Consider the following 21,053-nt stretch of genomic DNA (forward strand, 5'->3'; position numbering starts at 1 on the left):
CTTTCTGTTATCTCCTTCGGTTCTCCAGCAGCTTCTAACGATATTCGACGTAAGACTGACGTAACAAGGGGTTTCAACAACGCGGAAGAATGTGATTACGTGGCTATATTTTTAAGTCAAGTGGAGATTACGCGTAATTTATTGTTTCGTCGCCCTTCTATCTCACCGAACACGTTCTGTTACGCGGTAATTCATCTTCGACCAAGTAATATACGACTGTAGTGACGTCAGCAATCGGGTAAATGGCGCGCAAATTGTTATATTTTCATCAAAATGATCGAATTATCGACGAATCGTAGAAAGTTTCCAGCTACCGTATACCGTTGGAAATTTTCTCATTTTTCGATAATCAAATTATCTGAGGGAATTTCGTTAGTCGAAGATAATCGCAACTAGCGAACGTTGCCGCGTTTAACGGTAAATTCGACAAGTTTGTCGTTAATGGAAGTTTCTACTTCTGTCGAAATGAATCTAATCGAATACGGTCGACGAACAATATGTACGAACGAACGTACTGTGTTAAAAATCTCGACTCGCCGTATGAATCTACGATAAAGTATAGTCTCGTGGTTGCAGTAACGGTATTTCACACTCCATATCCTACTAACTTTCCAATTGCGGAATTATAATGCTCAAAATATCGCAGAACACGCGGACGAGAATCAAATTATTTCCGGTGAAGTTGAGCGATCTGATTTTATTTAATGTACATTCTTGTCCCGTTGAAAGCGATACGTGCACATATCCACCGGCGTAACCGGCTTTTACTTTCGACATCGTATATCACTTAAATCTTGTTTCTCGTACGAAACGATATCGCATAGAACGAAACAAAACTCTAGTATTATATCGGGTTAGCAACTGATCGCGGATTTTGTCATTACCACTTAATTACAAAATGTTTATTATCGATTTATTTATTTGGCTGGAAATTAAGTGATTTTGTCATTACCACTTAATTACAAAATGTTTATTATCGATTTATTTATTTGGCTGGAAATTAAGTGATTTTGTCATTACCACTTAATTACAAAATGTTTATTATCGATTTATTTATTTGGCTGGAAATTAAGTGATTTTGTCAATACCACTTAATTACAAAATCTGCAATCACTTAGTTGTCAATCAAATAAATAAATCGATAAAAGCAAAAGGTAGACAATAATTTTCTACTGAACTGACTAATTTTCTAATTAACTTTACGATCCTCGAGCGAGAAAGTGCAAAACGTTTCACTCTTAATTTCCGTTATACGTGAAGAAAAACAGTTTCATAAACGATACGACCAAGCACGGTGTTAATGTTAAACAGCAATTTGTAAAAAGTCTCGGTTTTTCTTGCTGACTAGTAACGCGAAGAACAGAATCGAGGGCTGAGAGAACAACAAGCTCGCTCGCAGCAGACTAAACTATTCCCGTAGGCTGATGACGTGCGTTACAATTAATCAAGCAAAAACTGTCAACTGCCAGGCCCTGGTGTATACGTCAGCCAAGCGGGAAACTATCGACCGCGAACAACGCCTAATGCTACGAATCGTGCAATAGACAAAACTAGATCATCTTACGGAGTTGTGCGTCTGCCCAATCAAAATCGTTTCCCCTTCCCTTTAAATCTCTTTTATTTTCCTATTTCCTCCGTTCTTCCGACGATTAACTTCCTTCTTCGATCTTTACTTCCTATACGATCCACTTGCAGGCCAATCCGGTCAATTTCACTTTTTCATAATCTCAGTAATTCTCTCTATCGTTTTGCAGAGAATTCGATAGATGAGTAATTCGTGGAAATATCCGTATACTCGTAATGTTACGTTAATTGTATTCCTTAAAATTGATGTGTGTATCTTATGTATCGTATAGCATACGTTAACTCATTCAGAACCGAGCAATATTTTACTGTGAGATTAGAACTTCTTTAGAATTTAACTATTTTAAAGTTGATAAAATCGTAGAAGCTAATCGTAGCCATAATGTAAAAGTAATTCGTGGAAATATCTGTATACTCGTCATACTAATCGTATTCCGTAAAATTGATGTGTGTATCTTCTGTATCGTATAGTATACGTTAACTCATTCAGAACCGAGCAATAGTTCACTATGAGATTAGAACTTCTCTAAGTTTGATAAAATCGTAGAAGCGAATCGTAACCGCAATGTAAAAATAATTCGTGTAAATATTTGTATACTCGTCATGTTAATCGTATTCCATAAAATTGATGTGTGTATATAATGTATCGTGTAGTATACGTTAACTCATTCAGAACCGAGCAATATTTTACTGTGAGATTAGAACTCTTTAGAATTTAACTATTGTAAGGTTGATAAAATCGTAGAAGCTAATCGTAGCCGCAATGTAAACGTAATTCGTGGAAATATTTGTATACTCGTCATACTAATCGTATTCTTTAAAATTGATATGTGTATCTTATGTATCGTTTAATATACATTAACTTATTCAGAACAGAGCAATAGTTCACTATGAGATTAGAACTTCTTTAAGTTTGATAAAATCGTAGAAGCTAATCGTAGCCGCAATGTAAACGTAATTCGTGGAAATATTTGTATACTCGTCATGTTAATCGTATTCCATAAAATTGATGTGTGTATCTTATGTATCGTGTAGTATACGTTAACTCATTCAGAACCGAGCAATAATTCACTGTGAGATTAGAACTTCTTTAGAATTTAACTATTGTAAGGTTGATAAAATCATAGAAGCTTGTCATATTCGCAATGTTAAAATACAGAATTCGATAACGCGAATAAGGTGATTGTAAAAGAATTGCAAAAAGGTTGAACCTTAATGTGTCATCGCAGAGCAATGCTTATAAGAACGCATCGTCGAATTATTTTCGAATCGGTTTAAAAGTCAACTTCTTCGCAAAAGAATTAATATCGCTGTTTGCCACTGCGTGAATGCTTCTGGTTTCTCTGGTTTACTATCGACGAGATTGTTCTCGTCAAAATCGTCAAAGCTACTTCAAAAATAATTGCTGCATTTTAGTCGTTTTAAGGTTCTGCGACGAAAATATAGTTTTACGACGACTCGTATAATGTGCAAATTCTGCTGAGGATGGAAACTGGACGATTAAATTTGAAAAGAAATGTCAGGATATAAATGTCACAATCTATATGATACGAGTGACTGGAACCAAAAATCTAAAGTGTCATCGAGCGTACATCAAATAATTCGCTTTATTCGCGACCTGAAAAGTATTTCGAGTTTCCCTTAGTGTATATCGAACATCTGCCTCCGCTTTTCGATGCGACACTCCGTGAAATTTTAGTTTCGTCGAACAAAGAGAAGCACAATGTTTGCCTACTCTCAGCGCAACCAGAACAAGTGGACCATAGAAATAAAAAAGACCTCCGGTTCCTATTTCTGTCTCTCTCGCTATGCGCGTGTGTAAAGTATTGAACTAAAAGAGAACACTTTCAGATACGAATTACGTTACATCGACATTCTATTTTCCGTGTAATTCGAGTTATTTTGCGCATTGACCAATTCGTGATTCTGTCCTAATGACACCTAGTAAAAAGAACACCGCTAACAGAATCTAGTTTCAAACACACACGCCAACTGTACATTATCTCTAAAAACAAAATATATTTTGTAGATCCGACTGTTTCACTGGAGTCTGTCGGATGTTTCGAGATTTCATCTACGTCTTTTTAAGATATACATGGACCCAATTTGAAGATTTCGAAAGGATTACCATCAACTGTCCGTTTAAAATATTTATTACCATCACGCATTTTCTATTATCGATACACCAATTAATTATCGAAACCGATGCGTTCACTGTCTGACTCATCTTCCTTATTCTACTTAAACTGTTAGCCAGGTCGTAGCTAGAAGTTTCTATAATCACAGAACAAAGAATTAACAAATTATTGGCTAAAATTAATAAAACTAAATTACGTGAGAAAGCTTAAATATAATGTATCTAACTTATTTTAACAGAAAACAACAAATACCTACGTAAAAGAATTATTAGGTTGTCCGAAAAGTTTTTTTTCGTTTCGTAAGTAAAATAATAGCTGCACGACATTTTTTATTTTATATTACTTTATGGATTTACGTGTGATCCATTTTGTACTAATAGACTAAAATGGATCAAGCGTAATTCAATAAAATAATATAAAACAAAAAATCTTGTGCATCTCCTACTTCCTTATAAAACGAAAGGAACTTTTCGGACAACCTAATACTATATACAATGGATTATCCGAGTAATAATAACTCTGAGTAACGAGTGTAAAAATAACATTCCTCCTAGCTAAATATTTTACGTAGTTTGTTACTTTAACAACCAAAGTCTATCCATTCGTCAAATTTCCTTCTTACAAGCAGACGGAAGGAAGAAGCGTCGATCGGGAGCTTACCGTGCCGATGACTTGCATCGTGAAAATTGTCGCGTGATTTTGGCAGCGAAATTTCGAAGAAGTCTGCTTGCTACGTTTCGCAGCAGCAGCTCTTTTAAAAGTTCAGGCACGTTCAGTAGCTGGGTGCGCAGGGTGGATTCTCGGTCCTACGACTCGTGCAATTTCCCGCCAAGAATCGCGTCACAGAGACACGCCGAATTTCCGAGTGCACTTAGAGAGCTCCCGCGATATGGTGAAACATGGCTTCAATACCAAAGATCTGTTCGCCAAACTTAGAAAAATATGTTCCATGGAAACGAGGTGAATAGGTCGTGATAGGTACTGAAGAATCACTCGGATATATTTAATAATAGAAATTTATTAAAATATATTCTCTGTGTACACGATGCGTTATATTGGCTCTTCGCGTTTGTTATTAGTAGCGGTTCGCGATTACAAGTTCGACTTTTGGTCGATGCATTTTGACGCGCTATAAATTCGCACGATGATTGCCCGAGATGCCGAGGAACTCTGAACTATTGTTATCAATTGCCGACGATTGCTTCGGACCGATACGTAACGACTGACTCTCTGTCACGATGATGCCGCGAAAGAAAACTATGTTGGGGTGGGTCTTAGGACGCGAGATCGTCGGATTCGTCGAGGAAAGCCTTGGTTCGGAAAGTGAGGGAAATGGACGTCGTTGTTAATTGGCTAATTTTGTGTTGGTGGTTGGAAAAGGATGCTAACAGCCCTTGAAAGAAAGTCGCTAGCGGGAAGCATCGTACGTGAGAAAAGCAGATTTCTCGTATCTTCGCGTAGGAGGTGATAGGTTTAGGGACCGCTAAGAGAAAGACTGTTTATCCCTTTGGAGAACCTTGGCTAAATAAATCCTAAGATTTATAGTAGGTCCTTGGGCTAGCTGAAAATATTCCGCGAGGATGTATCGACATTTGGCGATCATTTTGTCCAAAGAATAGGGTCTTTGTTTAGCGAGCCACGGAACAAAAACCACAGGAAAGTTTACTGTCGAGTGCCGCTACAGACATGCAAAATAACTGATTGTTGAGAATTTTGCATCTTAATTGCCAAAATAATGGTATGGGAACGCTAAATTTACACTTAGCATTTATATTAGAACAGTTATATATTTATCTGATAAGCGATTTCGAAGATATTCATCGATACACACTCGCACGCGTCTCACCTTCTTCCATACCAGACTGTTAACTGAACCGTTTACATTCCTTTGCTTTCGCCGCGCACACATATACTTCCACACACTACTACGCAGCTAATCTAGCGTGGCACATAAAATTATACAAATCTCAATACCGATAAATGTTTAATTCGTCTAAGGGGCATCTAGTTTGCCTAGTAACTTCTTACGTAAACATTTTTATTTAATCTGCTTAATTCTGCAAAGATTCACTTCCAGTTCCATACGTGGAGATAATTCGTCTTCGTCTTTCGTCTTTCGTCGATAAATCGATCTGGTTTGAACATTTCCAGAGAATCGCTTGTTCCTTCGATTGCTGCGAAACGTTGCGCATGAAGCTAAAGGAACAGCTCCTGGCAATTTTATGGTAAAAGTAAACGTCGCGTTGAGAATCCCTTTTAAAACCATTATCGTGCGGGTATTTTAAAGAATCGATTTTGGATAATTGTTGGAAACTCTCCAGTGTTTTTCATTGGCAAGCGGTAACAACGTCCCGCCGAGGGAAGTACACGCAACGACAAAGAAAGCAAACATAACCGCGATAAAACAAACAACGTAACGTCGAAATCTGATTTTCACAGAATGGAAGATTGCTTGACAATTGTGTTCCATGGCCGTGGTTTCCTCTTGAAAAACGGACGAACGTTTTCACATTCGCTGTTGAACAGTTTGTCCGCCGCTGATTTTATGTTGAGCAGTTAGGAAATTTACGTTAACAAAAACACGAGCCATCCGTTGTACGAACGGGTCAGAGTTTTTGCCTCCTTGTTATTTTACGTCATACAAGTTTTTCGTGCACTCGTGACAATGGAAATGCAACGGTGACACGTTAAGCACAGTTGACAAATGAAAGCCAGGTAGGGTCAAGCATGAGTTATTAGCTTCGAGCCACGTCACGCTGCTGCTTTAATTTCGTATCTTCGATAAACGGTTTGCAGGGCGTACTTTATGCAATTAATGCGCAACTTGCCACGAAACACCAGTAATTAGCGGAACAAAAATTGCCACCTCTAAATCTCGCGAGATTCCTTTAACAAAAAGATCGTTTAGGCGAAGATTTCTGAATCGCTTCGCGTCTCGCGCTAGAGATTATGCAACTGGACTAGGCTACGTTTATTTAAAAAATACTTTTTCACTGCGCGATAAAACATGTTGTGATATTCCAGATGTACAATCAATCTTGACAGAGATACAATGGGCGCGAAAATGAAGTGGAATTGATACATTTACATTCGAGTATAGCGTCAAAGTAAAAGCTCCTTGCATAGATAATTAACCGAGATGCAAATTTCGGTTGCTGTAGATTCTACAAAGTCAAGAGCTGTTTCTATGTAACGCGTTGCATGTAAATATGGAAAGGGCTTGAATGGTCAGTTTATTGACTCACAAATCTCTCAAGTACGTCCACGTTTTTAAAATTGAGAAGAAACTTGCTATAAAATTTCACGACAAAATTATGTAGATACATGAAAATCAATGACACTAGACGTCCATTTTCCGCGAGTCTTTGAATTTTCGGTATCTCTGGAAGTCTTCGAAGCGTGTGCGTAACATAAAATACAGAAATGCGCATCCTGCGTAAAGTATTATAAGAAAATATAATTCGCGAATGGCACAGCAAAAATTGGCTGAAATTCTGCGTGTAAGATGAGCAGCAACGTTCCTTATAATAACTTCCGGTTGAAATCAGTTCGTGGGACGGAAAATGTGAAAGCTCAAAGCCAAATACGTTCTCGACGTTTTTCACGTTCCGAATCGATCGTTACCCCGAGAGAAGAAATTTGAACTTTACAAGATTGAAATAAGAGAGAGAAAGCTGAGAAACCGAAACAAATTCCACGAAATAAACGTGTTTTCCGATTTATATTTAAAGAACCAATTCGCCTTTTTCCTTCGTAGCGCGTGAAATGAAACGATCTAAGAGATGGCAGCGTCACACGCAACTTGATTTACGTTTATCCCAGCGATAAACTTTACCGCGATGGCTTCGATTTAAAACGCTTTTTACCTTGTACTGGAAACTCATCGTCTTACCGTGGATGAACGAGCGTTAAGAGGGCCACCTACAGGAATCGTTATCGATAATCCCCGTGGGTCGACTTTCAGCGCGTGAATGCGTGGATTTTGCGTACACTTTAAGACAAGGATAACCATTAATCATGGTTCCCATGGAAGTCGCAACTTTTTATACGGTTTCTCGGAGAATGAAGAAAGATGGTGAGGGGAAAAATGACAACATAAATCTTATTCGGTGCATGTCGCATAATCTGTGACCGTATACGCTGTTGTACGGCGTATCAGGAATATTTCTTGCGTTGCACATAAACACGGGAATAGTACATACGGCAAGTGTAATTTTTATGTGTAAAATGTAACGGAATAATGTAATTGTACGATGAGATTTTGTAATTCTTCGATAGATTTAAATTGCCCAAATTTTTATTTCTTCCATCGCGTACATTTTAATTTCTACATGAAACAAATACAGTGGCTACGAAATATATTTACACGTCGTTGTATTTATCGTGACGTACTAATTAATTAGATCCGCGTTTATTAAATTTCGTATCATTTCGTATCATTTCCCTTTTCTTTTTAATCTATTTTTTGACGATGAAGAATAAAATGAAACCGATGAAAACACTTCATTGGAAAACGGAAGCACGCGTAGATACTCTTCATCGATTAAAGAATACTTAGGTAAATGAACGATTGGAAAATATTTTCACATGGATTTCCGTGGAAATACCTTAATTTATACAATCCGATGGATTTCTCTAAATAACCGAAGAACGGAAATTAATTCACGAAAGAAAAAACATTCACCAACGCTAATATTATGTTCCATTTATTTGCCATCCATTTCTTTATTAATATCCTGTTGGAAATTCCGTTCTTCGTAAAATTGATAAAGTTCGTGTATCCTGTTAATAAAACAAACTGAAAATGTTACGCGAAGAATTTACTGAGGGGCGAACCATTAATGACGAAATATAGCGAATTTGTGACTTAAATCTGACGATCGTTCGTATCGTACGGTAGAATCACGTAATCTACGTGCCAGGCGAGTTATGAAGGAAATTTTCCCGGTAGAAGTTGGATGCAACAACAAGGAAGGCCAGTGAGGGGAACAGCTATTGACCGACGATATAGCGATTCTCGATCCAGATGCCAAGATAAACCGATTAAGGAGATCCCATCGATAAGTTTCGTAACCCACCTTGCGCAGTCGGAAACTTTTCAGTCGAGATGTCACGTATGAATCGACCCAAGCAGCTTCCGATTTTTGCATGTATACTATTGAGATATGTATAATTTTATGTGCTAGACTAGGTTAGATGCTTGTATGTATCAGTGTGTAGAAGTATGTGTGTGCGGCGTCTCGAAAACAAAGGAATGTAAACTGTTCAGTAAGTTAACAGTCTGGTATGGAAGAAGGTGAGTATCAATGTGTATCGATGAATATCTTTGGAATCATTTATCAAATAAATATATAACTACTCTAATATAAATTCCAAGTGTAAATTTAATGTTCCTATACCATTATTTCGGCTGTTAAGATCCAAAATTCTCAAAATATAGCATATACGATGTTGACGTCGAATGAAAAACGATATATTTTGACCTTCATTCTTTATAATTATTATGGAGATATAATTTTGTGTGCTGAACTGGATTAGCCGTGTGTAGTGACACATGTATGCGAATATGAGTGTGCACAGCGTCTGGAAAAACAGATGAATGCAACTGTTCCGTTAGCGGTGTGTGGTATGGAAGATACTGAGACGCGTGCAAATATATATCCAAGAAGATCCTGGGAATCGTTTATCAAATAAATCTAAAACTATTTTAATATAAATTCCAAGTGTAAATTTAGTGTTGTTATGCCATTATTTCGGCTATTAAGATCCAAAATTTGCAACATATACCATATACGATGTTAACGTCGAATGAGAAACGATATATTTTGATCTTCATCCTTTATAATTATTATTGAGATATAATTTTGTGTGCTGAACTGGATTAAACGTGTGTAGTGACACACGTATGCGAATATAAGTGTGCACAGCGTCTGGAAAAACAGATGAATGCAACTGTTCCGTTAGCGGTGTAGTATGGAAGATGCTGAGAGAATGAGAGTGCTGTGACGCGTGCAAATGTATATCGACGAAGATCCTGGCAATCGTTTATCAAATAAATCTAAAACAATTTTAATATAAATTCCAAGTGTAAATTTAGTGTTCCTATACCATTATTTCGGCTATTAAGATCCAAAATTCTCAACATATACCATATACGATGTTGACGTCGAATGAGAAACGATATATTTCGATCTTCACCCTTTGTAATTATTATTGAGATATAATTTTGTGTGCTGGACTGGATTAGCCGTGTGTAGTGACACACGTATGCGAATATGAGTGTACACAGCGTCTGGAAAAACAGATGAATGCAACTGTTCCGTTAGCGGTATGGTATAGAAGATGCTAAGACGCGTGCAAATATATATCCAAGAAGATCCTGGCAATCGTTTATCAAATAAATCTAAAACAATTTTAATATAAATTCCAAGTGTAAATTTAGTGTTCCTATACCATTATTTCGGCTGTTAAGATCCAAAATTCTCAAAATATAGCATATACGATGTTGACGTCGAATGAAAAACGATATATTTTGACCTTCATTCTTTATAATTATTATGGAGATATAATTTTGTGTGCTGAACTGGATTAGCCGTGTGTAGTGACACATGTATGCGAATATGAGTGTGCACAGCGTCTGGAAAAACAGATGAATGCAACTGTTCCGTTAGCGGTGTGTGGTATGGAAGATACTGAAAGAATGAGAGTGCTGAGACGCGTGCAAATGTATATCCAAGAAAATCGTGGAAATCGTTTATCAAATAAATCTGGAACTATTTTAATATGAATTCTAAGTGTAATCTTAATGTTTCTTTACTTTTATTTCGGCAATTAAGATCCATAATTCTCAACAATTATATTGACTGGTATAACGTAATTATATTGATAAATAAAGGCGCTATAAAAATATATATGCGAAATGGTTTAATACCTAATACGCATAAATATATTTCTTCCAAGCTGGGCATTTTCCTGTTATCTGTTAAAAATCTAAATGCTCGGGTACTCGTCGAAAATAACAAGAAAAATTATCTCGACTATTTCACAGTGCTGAATATACCGATAGCTTGAAAACGTTAAGGTAGCCTTAAATTAAAATTATGATCAAACTTCCTTCAGCTTTGCTATTCGAACGAAGCCAGGTAAGAAAATACGCATGATATATTCATGAATAATATTAACAGTTCTCGTTATCGTGATCAAGCGTTTTCATTTTTAACGCGGTACACAATAATCGCCGATGAAAACAGGTTACGCTATCGCGAATTTATGAGATTTACAAGGGTGTATAAATCTTTTATCAACTTGGACTAAAATGGATTTAGAAGTCGTGAAGAGTGGTAAAAGCTTTCCGAGCAAAGCTTCGTTCGAATTCGCGAAACACGAACAACTACCCTCGAATGTTTTCGTTTGTCACGCAGCCAGACATAGAAAAAACTTTATGACGTAATATTTATAGCAATATATCTTGACTTTCCGTATTTAGAAAAGCATCTACGATCGAAAACTTCGTTATAATTTTGTGTGCTGAATGCGAAATCTGACCAGTAAAAATAAAAAAATAAACCAAAGTGATTTTGATAGCAATAAAATTGCGTATCTTTCAAAGAATGCGATGATACAACGTGATGGCAGCGAAATGAAATAAAAGCGAAACAGAGCAAGACTGTGGCGGCACTCGACAGCGAAAGCACCAGACCGACTAACTAGTGTCGGACGACGGCAGCGCAGTGGTTAACGCCTAAGGTTACGAACGATCTTCGGAACCCGGGTTCAAATCCCGGCAACCGGAGTCCGATATTTTCCACGCATCTAAATTAGCAGAAAAATACAGCAATACCCCAGTAGCGATATCTACACGCTAGCAGCATCAGCCAATTACTACAACTATCACGGCCTATTCATCTCAGGACTATAGCTATGCAATTCGTATGTGACATGGTGTTGCAGGGGGGATTAAACGATGCTTAATTACAGCAAACTCGATACCGGTAAGACCTAAACCAATGTTTTGTTACAAACTGGGAAATCTGCATTCTACGGCTACTGCCACGTTCCAACTGATCAGCCCGCTGTTCTGGGCATTTCATTAATATGCAGTTCGATTTTGACGTATCGTTCCCTTAATAATTGATACGTGTCAAAAAAAAAAAAAAGAACTTTGTATTTCAACGTGGAATAGGCGTATCGATACCAGAGGTTATAGCGAATATAATCTTCCACGAATATTTATAAAGTATTATGTTCTATGTATGAATAAAAGATAGAAAATATGTATCGTCAATTTTTAAACGTTTACGTTTTACTGCACGCGCGATACGATGTTTTATCAGGCAGAATATACGACCGGATGAAAATGTTTAATTCCTTTCATCGTCCAGTGAAAGCCGATTCTAAATCGCGTACCGTGTCGAAGCTAACGTTTAACGTTTCTTAATAAACTCCGTGTACACCACATGCGCAGGTAAATCGATGTAAGGAAGAAACCGCGACAGAATTTCAATTCCCCTTGGAAGAACGGTCGCGTACGCACGACGGTAATTTTCCTAACATCGATGCGATAAAGTGATACAACGTGAATGGTTTCCTCGTTATAAATAAAAATCCAATTTCGAAACAAATGCGGTGAAGGGAAGATAAAAATCGCGACGGATCTTCTGCTTCCCTTGCTTCTACGCCGCGGCTTCGTCTGAAAATTCCTGTATCGATCGAAGGACTTTAAACGAGTTTTTAAACGGATGGACAAGCTCAACAGCTGCCAGAGGACCAAGTACGCGCGAGCGTGTCACGATCGCGCAACACACCATGGACGCACCATGGAGAATAATTAGAAAGAGAGCAAGACATGCGGAGAACGCGGGAGGAGAAGAAAACACGCGGATCGGAGAAGCGCCGGCAGCCTTGTTGTAGGTCGGCGACCCGAAAACGTCGAGCGGACGATTCGATCGTGAGATTAATCCGTCGAATGTAATTGGAAGGTCGCAAGCATGTCACAAGCTCGGAGATTTACGAGCACGTGTGTCCCACACAAGTGATTCGTGCTTTTGTTTTTGTAGAGAGAATGCTAGCCGTATACGAGGAAAAAGACAATTTCGGGGTCGAAGGAACCACCGCGAAATTCCGACGAATAATTCCACGCGAGCGATACATTCAACCGAAATCGATCATCAATCTTCGTCAGCTTCGAATGTTCCTTTCGTTGGATCATCCCTGGCAAATATGCAGGAGATCGAGCGAGATTTGCGAGAGTTTCGTCGCGATTAAACGACCGGTGATATTTCATTTCGGCTGATAGATAAAACCAACGATCGGAATCGCTTTCCCGTTTCCCGTTATGCTGCAAGCCTCTAACTTTTGTAATTCGCGCTTTGAACTCTTTCGCTTTGACCGTTCGCGATACGAGTTGCTTCCAGCAAAGGATCTAATTTCAATTAACGCTTCCGCTATCGGCATCCCTTCTTTTCCGTTCGATGTTCATCGCAACGACAACATTACGCGAACTGATTTTTCCGGACTATTTTACGACGTTCTTGCGTTTAATAGAAATGAGTCGCTTTGGACGAATTTTTTTTATTTCACCAAAAAATCGGAAAGAAGCTTGTCCCTATACTTAGTATACACAAACTTCGTGAAAAGTGTGCTTCGTGAAAATTCAAAACACACAGCCATTCTATATTTTATTACGAAAGCATTTCCAAACGGAGAAATTCGAATGGTTTGTTGTGGTCGCCCATTCGCGTAAAAATTCTATGACGCGAAATGCAGTGAAATGATTCTTTCAAACGAATGTTAAAGGAAAATAGTACGATGGCCCCAAGGGAAAAACACGATAACTCCGGCTTCTTATTTTCAGCGTGGAAGCAGATTTAAGGGTCGATACGTTGCCATCTTACGTTATCAAAATTGCCTGTGTATTTAGTTCTCCCTCGTCCGCAAAATTTTCAAAACGTCGCTGATGGCAACAAAGTTTTGAGATAGTCTCTTCGTAAAGCTAAGTTCAACGCTTGGAGGAAGTATTATCGATTTTAACAAAGCAGAAACGTAGCTGGCAAAGTATAGAAACAAGACGATGGAAGAAAGAATTACACGTGGCGTTATCGTAAATTCCTGTAGGTTGCCGCAATGAATGCAAGTTGCAACTGGAAACGGATTACCGCGGCCGCAACGACAAAGCCCTCTTTTATTTGTAGTTTCCAACGTTGGCGCGTTGATCATCGGGGCGATATCAAGTTGCTGGATCGGGTGTTGCGGCTTGGAAAGCTCGAGCTTACGAAGATTTTCCAGGACAATGAGGGCTTCGTAGGATCACCGCTTACGGCGTTGTAGTCGCCGGATCCATCGGAAGCACGTGGTGGTGGCAGAGGTCGCTTCTAAGACTTGCGAGCTTTCAAACTGCGAGCAGTCAGTCGCCAGCCGACCGAGCTGCACGAGTCGTGAGTTATGTTGTCGTGTTTTGTCGCAAGAGATATCGTCCTCGTAATACCGTGACGGCTTTTGAAACCGCGAACTGTGCATCGTTGTCGGTAAGTTTAACAACAAAAGTAAAACTTTATTCGTTGAACTGCCTGAACTTTGTCGGACCATTAAATTAAAATGATTTTGATTGCACGAGAATCACTTCGTGACGGGAAAAATGTTACATTTCGCGTCTATTTGGTCGGAGAAATTTGTATTTTTCAGCGGCTTTTATCCGCATTTTGCTGGATGTGTTCAAGCTGAACGTTTACACGTAGAAAATTCGCCGGAATTGAAATTACACAGAGAAACGATCGGCTTTTTCTTTTGCAAATTAGCGCGACGGATGTCATTCGACCAACTTTTGGGAAAGTTTCCAACTTTTCGTACGGAGAACTTGTTTGCGCGGGAAAGTTGAGAGATTTTAAAGATAGCCATGCCCTGTCGTATTCGTTTAAAAAGTTTTAACTCTGTCGAAAGAATCGAAAGACCGAAGCTTCGGCGAATTTTCTTCTCACGACTTACCCTTTCCACGCGATGCAAGTTTCTTTTTTTTTTTTTTCATTAAACCATATTGATAAATAGAAATTCCATGTTATCGGGTGCATAATAATATCGAAGAATTTATTAATTTCACCATCGTCTGTTTCTACAATATATAATCTGATCGTATCGACAACGTCTAAAGAATTCTGCGAAGAATCACCAGCGATAAACTAATTGCTGTCCACGCGCACGATCTTCTAAATATCCGACGATAATTTAACCAGCCAAGGACACAGTGTCGTAGCTAGAAATGTGAAATTCCTGCATGTGGCCCGCTTCGATGGCCAGAGACAATAGTTCAGTCGCATATGCGATCGCCGTCTAGATCTTCGAGACTCGTTTGGCTGCCACAAGCAGACTCCGGTACCTCTCGTTACAATCACAGTTTACATTCAACATGTATACGATAATATTCGTGCGGTGACCGTGCATCTTTCGCGGGGAGATCGATACGCGGCTCGAGTCCCTAGCGGTGACTAATTACGTGACTTCTTTTTGTTCGCGCGACGCTCGTTATGCGGTAGCTAATTAGTTTCCTGAACGGTGTCTGGGAGGAGAAAAAAGAAATGCTCGGGACATCTTAACTCGTGATAATTATGACGTATGTGGTGTCAGAGGGCTGGAGATTGAGAAAGCGGCGGAAAGACGCGGTGCGCGGCGAACGTTGACGCGGTTCACGAGCACGCGCCAACTTAAATAGAAACCTCGAAAACTCGTCTAACGACCGGTCGTCTCATCAAACACTTCAGCAAGCCTTGTCAAAGGCTACACGAGGCCAGCTACGACGCTATTCAATAACAACGCAGCTGAGCGCTCGCGAATTTAATCCTTCCTTGCCAGTCGCGATATTTCGAATAAAAGTGACGGTGGAAATGTGGTCTGAGAATTGCGTATGAGGAAGCGCAGCAACTTTGCTCGCGAGATCTTTATAATAATTTCTTTCGCGCGATAAGGAAAGTTTCGATTGTCCTGATCGGGTCGTCCCGACGCAGCTAGAACGGACTGCTTGGCAAAGTTGCAACGATTGTTTGATTTCGATTTTCCTTTCTGCTTGTTTTGGCTTGCTCCTTGCTTTTGTTCCGTGGGATTGAATACGCCTGCGACTTGCGTCGTTACGTTGGGATCTTGTTAGCGCGAACAACTGCGACGGTACAGCGGATGAAATTGCGGACGTCGTTCGCAGAATAATCGATGATTTTTGAAGCGTCGCGTTAAGTTTGCAGGAATTACCTTTCACCTTTCGTAGCCACTCGATTTCCATTTACAACGTCTTATCGTTAACGTCAATCGTATATAAGTTAATCTTTGTAGCATTTTAGTCCAATAGTCCGTGTTGAGGTTATTAGATGTATGTGAATACAAAGGAACGTGTGGATAAATTGTACGGTAGAAAATACTAAAGTGTAAATACAAATCGGAATATAACATGAGCTGATCCAGATCCGCACGCTAGCAGTGTTACCCTATGACCGAAAACCCTGAAGCCAAATCTACTGTTTATGGTTTGCCTTCGACCCAGTCTTTCGTCTATTCGCTGTCGATGGCTTCGGTGTTTGAGAAAACTAAAAGACCAGATGTAGAGTTTCCTTAAAAGTGGTGATCACTTCAACAATATCACACAGTTGAAGATTACCGTTGAGGGTATTAGATGTGTGCACAGAGGAACGCATGGATAAATTGCAAGGAAGAAAATATATTTTAAATACTGAAATGTAAATACAAGTCGGAATATAATTGAACTGATCTAGCTCCACACGCTAGCGGTGTTACTCTATAACTGAAAACCCTGAAGCCAAATCTACTGTTTATGGTTTGCCTTCGACCCAGTCTTTCGTCTATTCGCTGTCGATGGCTTCGGTGCTTGAGAAAACTAAAAGACCAGATGTAGAGTTTCCTTAAAAGTGGTGACCACTTCAACAATATCACACAGTTGAAGATTACCGTTGAGGTTATTAGATGTGTGAACAGAGGAACGCGTGGATAAGTTGTAAGGTAGAAAATATATTTAAATACTGATGCGTAAATACAAATCGGAATATAATATGAGCTGATCCAGATCCGCACGCTAGCAGTGTTACCCTATGATCGAAAACCCTGAAATCAAATCTACTGTTTATGGTTTGCCTTCGACCCAGTCTTTCGTCTATTCGCTGTCGATGGCTTCGGTACTTGAGAAAATTAAAAGACCAGATGTAGAGTTTCTTTAAAAGTGGTGACCACTTCAACAATATCACACAGTTGAAGATTACCGTTGAGGTTATTAGATGTGTGAACAGAGGAACGCGTGGATAAATTGTAAGGTAGAAAATATATTTTAAAAATTAAAGTGTAAATACAAATCGGAATATAATATGAGCTGATCCAGATCTGCAAGCTAGCAGTGTTACCCTATGATCGAAAACCCTGAAGCCAACGTCGCCTATTTACTGTTTATAGTTTGCCTTCGACGCATTCTTTTGTCTATGCGCTATCGATGACCTTAGCGCTTGAGAAAACCGAAGACCAGATGTAGAGTTTTCTTAGAAGTGGCGATCACTAAAATACATTTTAAATACTGAAGTGTAAATATAAGTCGGAATATAATTGAGCTGATCCAGATCCACACGCTAGCAGTGTTACCCTATGACCGAAAACCCTGAAGCCAACGTCGCCTATCTATTGTTTATGGTTTGCCTCCGACCCAGTCTTTCGTCTATACGCTGTCGATGGTTCAGAAAATTAAAGATGCAGAGTTTTCTTAGAAGCAATGACCACTTCAACAGTCCACACCTAGAAACATGCGCAGCAACGATGAGCAAAAATGATACGTAACTTTGTAAATGACGGAAGAACGAAAAATAGTTGCGTAGCTTCAGAGACGTTTAATCACTTGCTTGTATCCTTTTATTCTCCTGTGTTCCGCATTCCAATAATTTCATCTTATTTCGTTCGAGATTAAGAAAATTTGTGGTACGATGTTGATGGATAAGTTTGCGTAGTTTGATATGAAAGCGAAGTTTAATGTTCCTCGTTACTTACAGTGTATCACTTACTTTACCATTTACTTTCAGAATGCGCATAATAATTGACACAAATATTCCGCTCGGAACGAACATTACGCTAATATATTTGATACATCTCTCAAAGACATGTTTTTTGTCGCAAAAACCAACGGGCTATAACTCATCTGGTTACTCGTATTTTTCGGTAGTAGATCTTCGACATTTTATTGGACCTTTATTCCCTCGTAGATCCGCTTTTAGAGCACTCATAGAAAGAATAATTTATTCCATATTAACCTGGAAATATGAATTACGCTATTACAAAGATGTTTGCGGTATTAAACACGATCTTTCAAGCCTGAAACATTATTTTTTAGATTAGGATTGCTTTCGTTGCTTAACGGCGTGAACCGAAAATTCCGTTAAAAAATTATTCTAACTCGTAAAACGCACGAGACCTTTTCCACAACTTTCTTAAAAAACTTTGTTAATACGTTGGTATTGTTGGGTTGGCAACTACGTGATTGCAGATTTTGTCGATATCACCTAATGACACAATCCGCGATCACTTAGTTGCCGACCAAATACATCCTACCGGAAATGTGCAAAAGAACGTGATCGGTACGAAAGATAAACACGTCGTTAAGAATGGTCTGTGAATACAAACCATAGAAGTCTGTTGCAAACTAGACTGGGTCGTTCGATAATCTATACAAATTTTCATATAGGTGATATCGAATTCGGATATTCTGATTATCCGCGCGAATTCGCGGCCTAAAAATTACCGTTCGTCGAAAAATCTAGAAATAGAGAGAGAGAGAGAAAGATAGAGGGAGAGAGCGAGATAGGGGCACTTAGGTTCGATAGAATGGCCGCAATTTGAAAACCACCTCATTAAAATTCCTCTTTTTTCCGACGAACAAAAGGCATTTTTCATTACGTGTTCGATACGTGCACTGTGTCGAAATTGAATCTTCGTCTAAAACGTCGTACGTTCGCTGGGGATTACCATAGAATTAGAGTTCGATAGACTTGGACAAAGTTTGAGAAAAACAAGGACAGCAATTTCCTCCTCCGGCGGATAAAATGCCGGCGCTCTCTTCCGTTTATAAAGGTTTTCACGATGTTCGAGAACATCCACAAACAGAATTCAATTCACCCTTCAGAAGCAATTTGTCGCATAAACACGGAACCGGAAATAGAGAAAATCGGAGATGGGTCGGCGATGACCCCGCTTTCTGTCCCCTGGCAAATGTAAATCGCCACCACGTTGCAACGAACCGCCAACCATTCGGCATTTTCTTAACGTTCCTGACAGGATGTCGCGCCTTTGCCAGATTCCCAGTATGCAGAATGCTAATTGTTCCTTTAACAAAGGCCGCAAGCTCGCGCCGTTCCGCTTCCATGCTTGTCCATTCCAGGTTACCACCGACCTGAGAATAGCTTCTGCGTCGAGAGTCGCTTCTCCTTAGCTCCTCTCGTATCCTTTCGTGGCAATTTGCACGTGAAATACAGGGTGCGCCGTTAGAATCCGGACAAAAGAAGTTTTGTGCAGAAAGTTGTTTATTTAAGTCAATACACAAAAACACATGAAAATGTTGTTATATCTCATTTAAAGGGTCCTTGCTGAGAACTTTTATTCTATGTAACCACCCTCTGCCTCTATGACCTGCTCTATTCTTGCTCTAAAGCGCGAGCACGCTGACTTCAACTGGTCGCGTTTAATTGTCGCGAATTCTGACTCGATAGCAGCTCGTAGGGAGTTGACGTTGGGGTGCCTGCATTTATTAGTTTGTCTCTCGATAACGCCCCACACGTAATAGTCCAATGGGTTTAGGTCGGGACTGTTAGGAGGCCAGAAATCTTTCGACCAAAACATGTCCACATTGTCAGAGAGCCAATTTTGAACAAGATGACTTGTGTGAGCAGGTGCGCCATCTTGTTGAAATAAATACGGCCTTCCAGAAGCCGTAATTTCCATCCACGGCTTTATTACTGTCTTCAGGACCTCCAAATAAACCTCCTTTGTGATTCTTTCGCCTTTTTGGAAGAAGTGCGGAGGCATGACGTCGCCCTCACTTGAGACAACGCTCAAAACGTGAACACTTGCTGGAAATTTGGTTTTGCCCACAACAGGAACATCTTCGAGATTGTGGGCCAGCCAACGGTCGTTCCTCCGATTCACTTTGGCATCCACCCGGCGCGAAGACTTTCTATAATCGCCGCTCTTCTATCGTATTCCGGGTTTTGCTTAACGAGTTCTGTCATTTTGAGGTTATAGAAGACTTATTGACATATTTAACTAACTTCAGAGTCAATCAGCACAAACATCTGAATTCTAATATGGTGGGAACTACAAATTGAATTCTGTCCGAATTCTAACGGCGCACCCTGTATTTCGTCCGCCAACGATCGACGCGTTATTCCAAGATCTAATTCATCGAAAGATATTTTTACACATGCGTATCTTTAAATAATATCGTCAGACTATGGATTTTTATGCGTTTGTATGCGTGTAAAAATTGAAAAACGCACAGAACGCGCGTAATACGGGAAAATATGCAACACGTAGCGTACTTGTTACGATATTCGGTGTGGAAGACAAACCTCTGTCTGGATGTCACTTTTTTTTTTAATTATATTCGTAAAAAAATACGAACTCGCGCAAATTCTATTGCATAAATTCCACGCTCTAATTATGATCAACAAACGAGAGATGCATCTAATTCCTTTGATACATATATGTAAATCGTTACTATGCTAAAATATAAGAATACAATAAAATTGAATGAAATATTGGATAGAAATATGCTCTTTTGTCCCGTGTATCTTTTGTTCAAAAATTCTTTGATATTCTATTTGAAACGGTACAATGGAAAACTTACAGAATCCGCGTAATTTTCCCGTACGAAAATTTTACAGCGATTCCACAATCAAAATCCGCACGTAATATTAATAGAGTTTTTTTAATAAGCCGCTAATAGGGAATGTAGTTTTTGAAAATATTCCACCAACTTTTGCATCGTTAAAATTGCAAAATACGTTATAATAGAAGACGAAGAGTTTTTTAAACGTTGAAGAATTATAAAGTTAAATTATGTTAAAGAACGTTTCACAGGACTATTAATTACAAAAATAAAAAGGTGGTAAGATTGAGCTATATTTCTGCTAACAGCGCTGACTTGCAGCTTTCCGCGTTTAGCATATGAAGACGATAAAATACTACATATACGTAATACATGTACATGCATATACATGTACATATACAAATAGAGAGAGCACAGCGCAGTTAACATTGTTACTGAAATCGCATCCTGAATTTTTAAAGCAAATTTCCTAGAAAATGGAA

General features: G+C 39.0%; 1 protein-coding gene across 1 annotated transcript in view; it reads left to right on the plus strand.

Annotated features, from left to right (window-relative positions):
* The first annotated feature begins 14,106 nt into the window (after nucleotides 1–14,106).
* Nucleotides 14,107–21,053, plus strand: part of LOC132906669 (zwei Ig domain protein zig-8-like) — a 125,822-nt gene continuing 118,875 nt past the window's right edge. Inside the window, exon 1 of the mRNA XM_060959047.1 lies at nucleotides 14,107–14,245. The gene's annotated coding sequence lies outside the window, so the exon portion shown is untranslated. The remainder of the gene's footprint in view (nucleotides 14,246–21,053) is intronic.

The sequence above is a fragment of the Bombus pascuorum genome, chromosome 5 (assembly GCF_905332965.1).
Source record: "Bombus pascuorum chromosome 5, iyBomPasc1.1, whole genome shotgun sequence".
Classification (NCBI taxonomy): Eukaryota; Metazoa; Arthropoda; class Insecta; order Hymenoptera; family Apidae; genus Bombus; species Bombus pascuorum.